This window comes from Pan troglodytes, chromosome 8, assembly GCF_028858775.2.
Source record: "Pan troglodytes isolate AG18354 chromosome 8, NHGRI_mPanTro3-v2.0_pri, whole genome shotgun sequence".
In the NCBI taxonomy this organism is placed as follows: domain Eukaryota; kingdom Metazoa; phylum Chordata; class Mammalia; order Primates; family Hominidae; genus Pan; species Pan troglodytes.
Window position 1 is genome coordinate 92,877,476 of NC_072406.2, and position 10,837 is coordinate 92,888,312.

A 10,837-nucleotide genomic window follows, 5' to 3' on the forward strand; every position below is an offset into this window, starting at 1 on the left:
CCTCCATGCTGACCTGAATTGCACCTGTTGGAGATGCTGGAGGGGCAGCCATTACTCCCTTCCTGGTGGAGAAGGGGTAGGCAGCCTTTGTCTTTCCTCAGTGGGTGCTGATGGTGGTCAGTATCCGGCAGAGCACGACTGCTCTTCGTTTCCGTGGATACTACTCTGGTCCAAACCGCCTCTGTTTCCGGGACTACTGCGTGGCCCTCTTCACTGATTTCTCTGTGCCTACCTGGCCTTGCATCTTTCTGTACATTTTCCACTCTGTAGCTGGCATTCTGTGAATAAGGCCACATCACTTAGAGTTCAGCAGCTTCCCACTGCACTGGGAATGAGGTCCAAACATCTTACTGTGGCCTACGGGGATTTACGAGATCTGGCCCAGCTTACCTGCATCCTGGTCTCAAACCACCCTCCCCCTGTTCATGAGCACTGGCCCTTCCCTGTCTCAGGCCTTCAGCACTGGCAGCTCCCTCTGCATGGAGAGTTCTTCACGTGTTTAGGTCTGTCTCATTCTGCAGATTTGCTCAAATGTCCTTTCTTCAGATAAACCTTTCTTCTTCTAAATGCGAATATACTTTAGTCATTTTTGTTTATAGTGGAAACTCTGGAAATTCAAAATTAACACCTTTGCCCAGGAGCTCTTTGTAGACACCAGAAAAAGTTTCAACCTTGTGCCCCACGTGGTTCTGCTGTGCTTTGTCCAGATGAACTTTCCTGAGCTGAATGCTAGCCGGTTTCACACAGATTCTTTTGCTCCCAATTTCACTTGGGAAGACCAAGTCTTCAAGGATTGCATAATGTGTGGCTGTTAGGGTGCAGCTCCTGGGATGCTTTTGCTTATTTTTTGTATCATTTTTTCCAAGTCGGCATAGGCAGAGTTCTCCTCTGAGCAATAAATACAGCATGCTTCCCACCGAACTTTTTCTCCAATTTACGTACTATCTGGACTTGAATTTTCTGGAAAGATCTCAGCTGAGGAATGGGAACAATGATTATAATAAGCTTCCTGACCACCATCAACTTCAGGTTTCTTGACTGCTGTTATTTTCAGCTCCCTGAGCTGAGCCTTGAGATCCAAGTTCATCTTCAGCTCCAGAAGACCCTGGAGATGCTGGACTTGAACTTGTCTGGCATCTCGCCATTGGGCGTCATGGTCTTGGTGCTTGAACTGAACATGGCCTTCTCCTTCCTAAATGCCAGCCTAGGAAAAGGCCCAAGTCTCACGAGAGCTGATAAATCAAATAAACCTTTCTTGACCATTATCTATAGCATCCCTAACCTTACCTTGCCCTGGTACCCTCTGTAACATCACCCTTTATATGCTCATCAGAGCACTGATTTTCTGAAATTATCTTTGTCGTTGTTGTTGATTAGACCATCAGAAAAACATACTATTGAATAGAGCTCCCTACAAAGCTCTAGGTGTGTGAATATTTGGCCAAAACTTCTAGAGTCATTTCAAAGCCACACATGGCCAGGAATATGACAATGGAAGGAAGTTTGTCTAAAACATTGTTTCCATATATTTTGAGGTTTGGTTATCTCTTGCAGGCCAGAGTCTGTTTCCTCATCTGTAGTCAGAACAGTAGGAAATGAACCGAACATGCTCTTATGATCTTTTCTGCTCTGAATTTTGATGATTTTGACATATGATCCACTGTCTTTCGGGGATCCCTATCTTCTCAGATTCTAAAATGGGAATAATGGCACACAGATATTTATGACATTCCTATAGATGTGTATTTATGAGATGGCTGTATTGTATTAACTAATCTTTAAATTTTTTTTTCTCAGTAGAATGGTTTCTCTGATTTAGTTTTACTTCTGAGTTAGTTTTTAGTCTGCAAGCAAACATTCACAGTTTTGTAAGAGTAAGAGACTTGTATGTGGGGAGCATGCACAGTGCATTCATGAGTTGCGAGCCAGGCCTTAAAGCGTGTGCGGCAGGGTTCCATCTGGTCACGTATGGAGAGGGAGCTGTCCTTCCCCTCTTGTCCTCTTGCAGGACCAGACCTGTAGGGGCAGGAAGATAATTATCACCTCCTAGGATGCTTGGAATCTCCTCTCATCTTGGAAGGACTATCCTTGTGCTGGTCCTCAGAAAGAAAGAGACCCACACAGAGAATTATTTCCTTAGCTCTGAGCCTCTCTGTGTATGCATGTGCCTGTCACACTTGAACTTTGATCATGAGACTCATGCAGAATTCAATGTAGAGAGAAGTGCTGGCTGAGGAGGTGCCAAAGCCCCCCTACTTGGTGATGATAATGAATGTGGGCAGCCACTCTGTGCTGAGTCACTGTGGGAGTCCAGTGGGCTTTGGCCAAGGCTGCTGCATGGAGCTGCCTCCCACCATTGCCTCCCACAGTTAGCAAGATCAGACTGTCCAGAGGGCAGCGGATGTCAGACATGAAAACACTCCTCTCTGCTGGGGCTGCCTCTCGTCCCACCAGGCAATCTGCTGAGAGGAGGTGGGCGGGGAAGGCCTAACCCATGCAGTCTGAACCCTGGGAGAGTGTGAGGGAGGTTACCTGACAAGATGGGAAATGTGCCATACTTTTCAGGACCAATTTAAGTCCCTTTCTCAGCTTGCTTGGAACCTCACACTTGTAGGGGCTGGTCCTGTGCTGTGCACTGTGCCTAGTGATCCACATTCTCTGTGTCATTTAGTCTTGAGAGCATCATGTGAGGCAGGACTTTTTTTTTTTCTAAAAAAGAAGGGGCTCTTGAATTTTAAAACACAGTTGGTACCTGGAAGCAAGATGTTTTACAGCAAAGTTTTCTTTGCTGTATAACAAACCATCTCAAAACTTAGTGACATAAAAACCACCATCATTTTATTATGCTCACAGATTCTGTGGGTTAGGAGTCTGGGGAGGGCACAGTGAGGATGGCTTGTCTCTGTGCCAACAAGAACTCCCATGACTGTAGGTGACTTGAGTGGGGGCTGATCCCTGAAGTGGGATGTTTGGAAAGCTGGGTTCAGCTTGGACTGTTGCCCAGAGCACCTATATGTGGCCTCTATATGCAAACGTGGGCTTATCCCCACATGGTGGGACCGTCAGGGACCAAGCATCCTGAGGACCAAGGCAGGAGTTGCAAGGCCTCTCCTGACCTAGCAAACCACCAAGTTAGGAGTATCACCTTCCTTCTAACTCTATTGGTTAAGACAGTCACAAGTTGGTCCCATTTCAAACATAGGGGACACACAGACCCCATCTTTCAGTAGGATGAGTGTCAAAGAATTTATGGCAGTGTTTTAAAACGGCCACTCAGGAATTGAATCCAGGTTCCCTGACCCTACAGCTATTGCTCTTCCCATTAGACACTATTGCCTGGATGTAGGAGGCAGTATGCTCTGGGGCAGAGGTCCGCAGGGAAATGGAGAATATGTATTTGACATGGCTGTATCACTCAGTCCCTGAGACTCTTTAAAAAAAAAAAAAACAACTCAGCATATAGTTGCATGGCTTGGGAGGCAGCTGCTGGAGTGGCAGCAGCCTGGGCAGCTTTGGATGACCTGTACACAGGTCTAGGTCTTCCCCTGCACCAAGGGGATAACCACAGCATCCCCTTGCTTACTGTAAGGATGCAGTGCCCAGGGGAGGTGAAAGCCTGAAGGATGTTCCAGACTACTCTGCAGACAGGAGGGAGGTCTCTGTCTCTATGAGGAAGCCCTGTGCCCACTGTTCTCAGACACACTCGGGGCCAGTATTCCAAATCCTGCTCATATCCCAGAAGCCTAACCAAGTCCCCCAGATGACATGCTGTTCCATCCACACTATATTGATTCTATTACACATTGTTCATCTGCCAATTCATCACATCCTGGAAAGAATAATAAACTTGGAATCACAATGTCCTCCTAAAGTCTTGGTGCCATGAAATAATGGGTCCGTAACCATGGGCATATCACATAGCCTTCTACAGCCTCCATTTTCCACAAAACAGTGATCAGTGTATCTGTTTCTCAGAAAAGTTATGAAGACTGAGTTTGTATGAGAAAGTGTTTTCCTGTCTGATAAGCGTAATATATACTAGATGTTTTTATTATTGCCATTTCCGATAATACTTAGCCAGCAGAGTGTTTCACTCACAGCAAGCGCTTAATAAATATGTACACTTTAGTCTTGATTTACTCCAGACCCCAGATGAAGTTCATGGTAGAAGGAGATTGGAACTTTTATCTTCTGTCCCACTTGGGGACATATGTCACAGAAGTCCTTTTATATGAATTGGCTGTGCTGTGCTTTTTCTTACCCTGCCAAGCTGGAAGAGGGATGGCAGGCTTTTGGAGCTGACATAACTACAGCATTGATTAAGAAAAAATAACTGACTGTCAATTTAATTAAATAGCTAGGGATATGCAGCCCCAGTCTCAGGCTATTTGCTTCACGGCAAAACTAGCGTGGGAAGGGTGATCTGGGCCTGTGATCTGGTGGCTCCTCTTCCAGGAGATTTTGGAAGTTGAATAAATTTTCACGACTACTCACTTCATCCATCAGAGGCTCAATTAAATTAATCTATGAAATACATGGAAATAGTTCTTTCCACACCAAGCCTCTACAAAAAGGTTGACTAGAGCAAACTCGCAAGAGACAAATCTTGGTGCAAGTCACATTTCTGAAAATTTTCAATCCTCTCTATTTTTATTGTAATCAATGGATCTGTGTTTTAAACAGCAGGCATTTATTAGTTTCCCACTGTGTGCTCAGTGCTGCGTTAGAAGCTATGTGGACTACAGAGTAGGAGAAGCTGTCCTTGCATTTATGACTTTTTTTGGTGTCTGTTCTGAGAAAATCTTTTAGTGTACAATACTGAATATTCATAAAAGGATTTTGTGCCAGACCAGACAGAGAGCCTGAGAGAAGCATCAGGGCTGGGCCAGGCCACTGGAGAAACAACACAGGCATCCGTGTTTGAGGTATATTTAGTTCTATTTCCTTCTAAATGGCTGTGCAATATGGGCAGGTTGTTTAACCAACATCAATTTGATTCTTATCTTTTGTACTAGTCAGTTCTCATGCTGTTAAAAAAGACATACGTGAGACTGGGTAATTTATGAAGAAAAAGAGGTTTAATGAACTCACAGGTCCACGATGCCTGGGGAAGCCTCACAGTCATGTCAGAAGGCAAAGGAGGAGAAAGTCATGTCTTACATGGTGGCAGGCAAGAGAGTAGGTGCAGGGGAACTCCCCTTTATAAAACCATCAGATGTAACGAGACTTATTCACTATCATGAGAACAGCATGGGAAAAACCCGCCCCCGTGATTAAATTACATCCCACTGGGTCCCTTCCACAACACATGGGGATTATTACAATTCAAGGTGAGATTTGGGTGGGGACACAAAGCTAAACCATATCACCTTTATAACAGGCCTCATACAGGACACTGTTGATAGAATCCAATGAGATCTAGAGAGTAAGGCTTCGAACTCACCCAACTCAGTAAATACTTATTAGTCTTGTGTATGGAAGGTCAGCGGGGATGGCGTTGGATGGGTTCTTTTTTTTTTTCTGAGACAGAGTCTCGCTCTGTCGCCCAGGCTGGAGTGCAGTGGTGTGATCTCCGCTCACTGCAAGCTCCACCTCCCTGGGTTCACACCATTCTCCTGCCTCAGCCTCCCGAGTAGCTGGGACTACAGGCACCCACCACCATGCCCGGCTAATTTTTTGTATTTTTAGTAGAGATGGGGTTTCACTGTGTTAGCCAGGATGGTCTCGATCTCCTGACCTTGTGATCTGCCCGCCTCAGCTTCCCAAAGTGCTGGGATTACAGGCGTGAGCCACCGTGCCCGGCCTTGGATGGGCTTTTGATGAACTATCTCTGCCTCAAGAACCACTCCCAAAACTTAGTGGTTTAAACAACAACCGTGACTCTTGGGTTAACTGGGGCTCAGCAGGCCAGTGCCTTTTCACTTTGAAGATGGTGCTGGATACTTGTGCTGCTCCATGTGGCATCTGGACCTCTGGGGCTTCTCCACATTGGCCTCTTTCTCTATGCTAGACTTTTCACATGGTCAGCCTGGGGCTCCAAGAGAAAGAATTAGAAGTGGTCAGGCTTTCTCAGTGCCTGGGCTTGCAAGTCTCAGGATGGTGCTTCTCCACATTTTTACTGGTCAAAGCAGTTACAGGCCTAGCGAGAAATAAAGCTCAGATTCTACCTCCTGAAAGGAAGGCAGAGATTGGGGATAGTCTTGGGCCCCTTGAAACCCCAGCTGCAGAGCCCTTCCCCAACAGCCTCTTGGTGTTTGGGAGACATGCAGGTCCCGTTTTCTGTTATGATCATCCACATGCATTTTGAATAGAGGGAGGAAAACCCGTTGCTGTCAGGTAGGTGGGTGGGTCAGCCACTTCTTTGATGTGTAGTCCTTCTCAGATCCAGTTCTTTGATGTCTAGGACTTCAAGTTTGACTTTGCCAGGTCAGGGCAGTTAGGGTTTTTTTTTTTTTTTTTTTTTTTCCCCTAAGGTTCTCAAGGACTTATTTACATGAACAAATCTCACAGGGGAGTGATGTGTAACTTAGATTATTATGTGTTTATTTACAATGGCACAGTTACTTTTTCTTCAACAAAACATCTGGGAGGCTGAATTCTTTTTTTTTTTAATTTATTATTTTTTTATTATACTTTAAGTTTTAGGGTACATGTGCACATTGTGCAGGTTAGTTACATATGTATACATGTGCCATGCTGGTGCGCTGCACCCACTAACTCGTCATCTAGCATTAGGTGTATCTCCCAATGCTATCCCTCCCCCCTCCCCCCACCCCACCACAGTCCCCAGAGTGTGATATTCCCCTTCCTGTGTCCATGTGATCTCATTGTTCAATTCCCACCTATGAGTGAGAATATGCGGTGTTTGGTTTTTTGTTCTTGCGATAGTTTACTGAGAATGATGATTTCCAATTTCATCCATGTCCCTACAAAGGACATGAACTCATCATTTTTTATGGCTGCATAGTATTCCATGGTGTATATGTGCCACATTTTCTTAATCCAGGTGTATATGTGCCACATTTTCTTAATCCAGTCTATCATTGTTGGACATTTGGGTTGGTTCCAAGTCTTTGCTATTGTGAATAATGCCGCAATAAACATACGTATGCATGTGTCTTTATAGCAGCACGATTTATAGTCCTTTGGGTATATACCCAGTAATGGGATGGCTGGGTCAAATGGTATTTCCAGTTCTAGATCCCTGAGGAATCGCCACACTGACTTCCACAATGGTTGAACTAGTTTACAGTCCCACCAACAGTGTAAAAGTGTTCCTATTTGTCCACATCCTCTCCAGCACCTGTTGTTTCCTGACTTTTTAATGATTGCCATTCTAACTGGTGTGATATGGTATCTCATTGTGGTTTTGATTTGCATTTCTCTGATGGCCAGTGATGGTGAGCATTTTTTCTTGTGTTTTTTGGCTGCATAAATGTCTTCTTTTGAGAAGTGTCTGTTCATGTCCTTCGCCCACTTTTTGATGGGGTTGTTTGTTTTTTTCTTGTAAATTTGTTTGAGTTCATTGTAGATTCTTGATATTAGCCCTTTGTCAGATGAGTAGGTTGCAAAAATTTTCTCCCATTTTGTAGGTTGCCTGTTCACTCTGATGGTAGTTTCTTTTGCTGTGCAGAAGCTCTTTAGTTTAATTAGATCCCATTTGTCAATTTTGTCTTTTGTTGCCATTGCTTTTGGTGTTTTGGACATGAAGTCCTTGCCCATGCCTATGTCCTGAATGGTAATGCCTAGGTTTTCTTCTAGGGTTTTTATGGTTTTAGGTCTAACGTTGAAGTCTTTAATCCATCTTGAATTAATTTTTGTATAAGGTGTAAGGAAGGGATCCAGTTTCAGCTTTCTACATATGGCTAGCCAGTTTTCCCAGCACCATTTATTAAATAGGGAATCCTTTCCCCATTGCTTGTTTTTCTCAGGTTTGTCAAAGATCAGATAGTTGTAGATATGCGGCGTTATTTCTGAGGGCTCTGTTCTGTTCCATTGATCTATATCTCTGTTTTGGTACCAGTACCATGCTGTTTTGGTTACTGTAGCCTTGTAGTATAGCTTGAAGTCAGGTAGTGTGATGCCTCCAGCTTTGTTCTTTTGGCTTAGGATTGACTTGGCGATGTGGGCTCTTTTTTGGTTCCATATGAACTTTAAAGTAGTTTTTTCCAATTCTGTGAAGAAAGTCATTGGTAGCTTTATGGGGATGGCATTGAATTTGTAAATTACCTTGGGCAGTATGGCCATTTTCACGATATTGATTCTTTCTACCCATGAGCATGGAATGTTCTTCCATGTGTTTGTATCCTCTTTTATTTCCTTGAGCAGTGGTTTGTAGTTCTCCTTGAAGAGGTCCTTCATGTCCCTTGTAAGTTGGATTCCTAGGTATTTTATTCTCTTTGAAGCAATTGTGAATGGGAGTTCACTCATTATTTGGCTCTCTGTTTGTCTGTTATTGATGTATAAGAATGCTTGTGATTTTTGTACATTGATTTTGTATCCTGAGACTTTGCTGAAGTTGCTTATCAGCTTAAGGAGATTTTGGGCTGAGACAATGGGGTTTTCTAGATATACAATCATGTCGTCTGCAAACAGGGACAATTTGACTTCCTCTTTTCCTAATTGAATACCCTTTATTTCCTTCTCCTGCCTAATTGCCCTGGCCAGAACTTCCAACGCTAAGTTGAATAAGAGTGGTGAGAGAGGGCATCCCTGTCTTGTGTCAGTTTTCAAAGGGAATGCTTCCAGTTTTTGCCCATTCAGTATGATATTGACTGTGGGTTTGTCATAGATAGCTCTTATTATTTTGAAATACGTTCCATCAATACCTAATTTATTGAGAGTTTTTAGCATGAAGGGTTGTTGAATTTTGTCAAAGGCTTTTTCTGCATCTATTGAGATAATCATGTGGTTTTTGTCTTTGGCTCTGTTTATATGCTGGATTACATTTATTGATTTGCGTATATTGAACCTGCCTTGCATCCCAGGGATGAAGCCCACTTGATCATGGTGGATAAGCTTTTTGATGTGCTGCTGGATTCGTTTTGCCAGTATTTTATTGAGGATTTTTGCATCAATGTTCATCAAGGATATTGGTCTAAAATTCTCTTTTTTGGTTGTGTCTCTGCCTGGCTTTGGTCTCAGAATGATGCTGGCCTCATAAAATGAGTTAGGGAGGATTCCCTCTTTTTCTATTGATTGGAATAGTTTCAGAAGGAATGGTACCAGTTCCTCCTTGTACCTCTGATAGAATTCGGCTGTGAATCCTTGTGGTCCTGGACTCTTTTTGGTTGGTAAACTATTGATTATTGCCACAATTTCAGCTCCTGTTATTGGTCTATTCAGAGATTCAACTTCTTCCTGGTTTAGTCTTGGGAGAGTGTATGTGTCTAGGAATTTATCCATTTCTTCTAGATTTTCTAGTTTATTTGCGTAGAGGTGTTTGTAGTATTCTCTGATGGTAGTTTGTATTTCTGTGGGATCGGTGGTGATATCCCCTTTATCATTTTTTATTGTGTCTATTTGATTCTTCTCTTTTTTTTTTCTTTATTAGTCTTGCTAGTGGTCTATCAATTTTGTTGATCCTTTCAAAAAACCAGCTCCTGGATTCATTAATTTTTTGAAGGGTTTTTTGTGTCTCTATTTCCTTCAGTTCTGCTCTGATCTTAGTTATTTCTTGCCTTCTGCTAGCTTTTGAATGTGTTTGCTCTTGCTTTTCTAGTTCTTTTAATTGTGATGTTAGGGTGTCAATTTTGGATCTTTCCTGCTTTCTCTTGTGGGCATTTAGTGCTATAAATTTCCCACTACACACTGCTTTGAATGTGTCCCAGAGATTCTGGTATGTTGTGTCTTTGTTCTCGTTGGTTTCAAAGAACATCTTTTTTTCTGCCTTCATTTCGTTATGTATTCAGTAGTCATTCAGGAGCAGGTTGTTCAGTTTCCATGTAGTTGAGTGGTTTTGAGTGAGATTCTTAATCCTGAGTTCTAGTTTGATTGCACTGTGGTCTGAGAGATAGTTTGTTATAATCTCTGTTCTTTTACATTTGCTGAGGAGAGCTTTACTTCCAAGTATGTGGTCAATTTTGGAATAGGTGTGGTGTGGTGCTGAAAAAAATGTATATTCTGTTGATTTGGGGTGGAGAGTTCTGTAGATGTCTATTAGGTCCGCTTGGTGCAGAGCTGAGTTCAATTCCTGGGTATCCTTGTTGACTTTCTGTCTCGTTGATCTGTCTAATGTTGACAGTGGGGTGTTAAAGTCTCCCATTATTAATGTGTGGGAGTCTAAGTCTCTTTGTACATCTCTAAGGACTTGCTTTATGAATCTGGGTGCTCCTGTATTGGGTGCATATATATTTAGGATAGTTAGCTTTTCTTGTTGAATTGATCCCTTTACCATTATGTAATGGCCTTCTTTGTCTCTTTTGATCTTTGTTGGTTTAAAGTCTGTTTTATCAGAGACTAGGATTGCAACCCCTGCCTTTTTTTGTTTTCCATTGGCTTGGTAGATCTTCCTCCATCCTTTTATTTTGAGCCTATGTGTGTCTCTGCACGTGAGATGTGTTTCCTGAATACAGCACACTGATGGGTCTTGACTCTTTATCCAATTTGCCAGTCTGTGTCTTTTAATTGGCACATTTAGTCCATTTACATTTAAAGCTAATATTGTTATGTGTGTATTTGATCCTGTCATTATGATGTTAGCTGGTGATTTTGCTCATTAGTTGATGCAGTTTCTTCCTAGTCTCGATGGTCTTTACCTTTTGGCATGATTTTGCAGTGGCTGGTACCGGTTGTTCCTTTCCATATTTATCGCTTCCTTCAGGAGCTCTTTTAGGGC

The 10,837-nt window shown here is 42.9% G+C and overlaps 1 pseudogene; it reads right to left on the bottom strand.

Annotated features, from left to right (window-relative positions):
- Positions 1-593: 593 nt before the first annotated feature.
- LOC100615895 (small ribosomal subunit protein eS7-like) lies at positions 594-1,179 on the bottom strand (annotated as a pseudogene).
- Between the last annotated feature and the right edge of the window lie 9,658 nt (positions 1,180-10,837).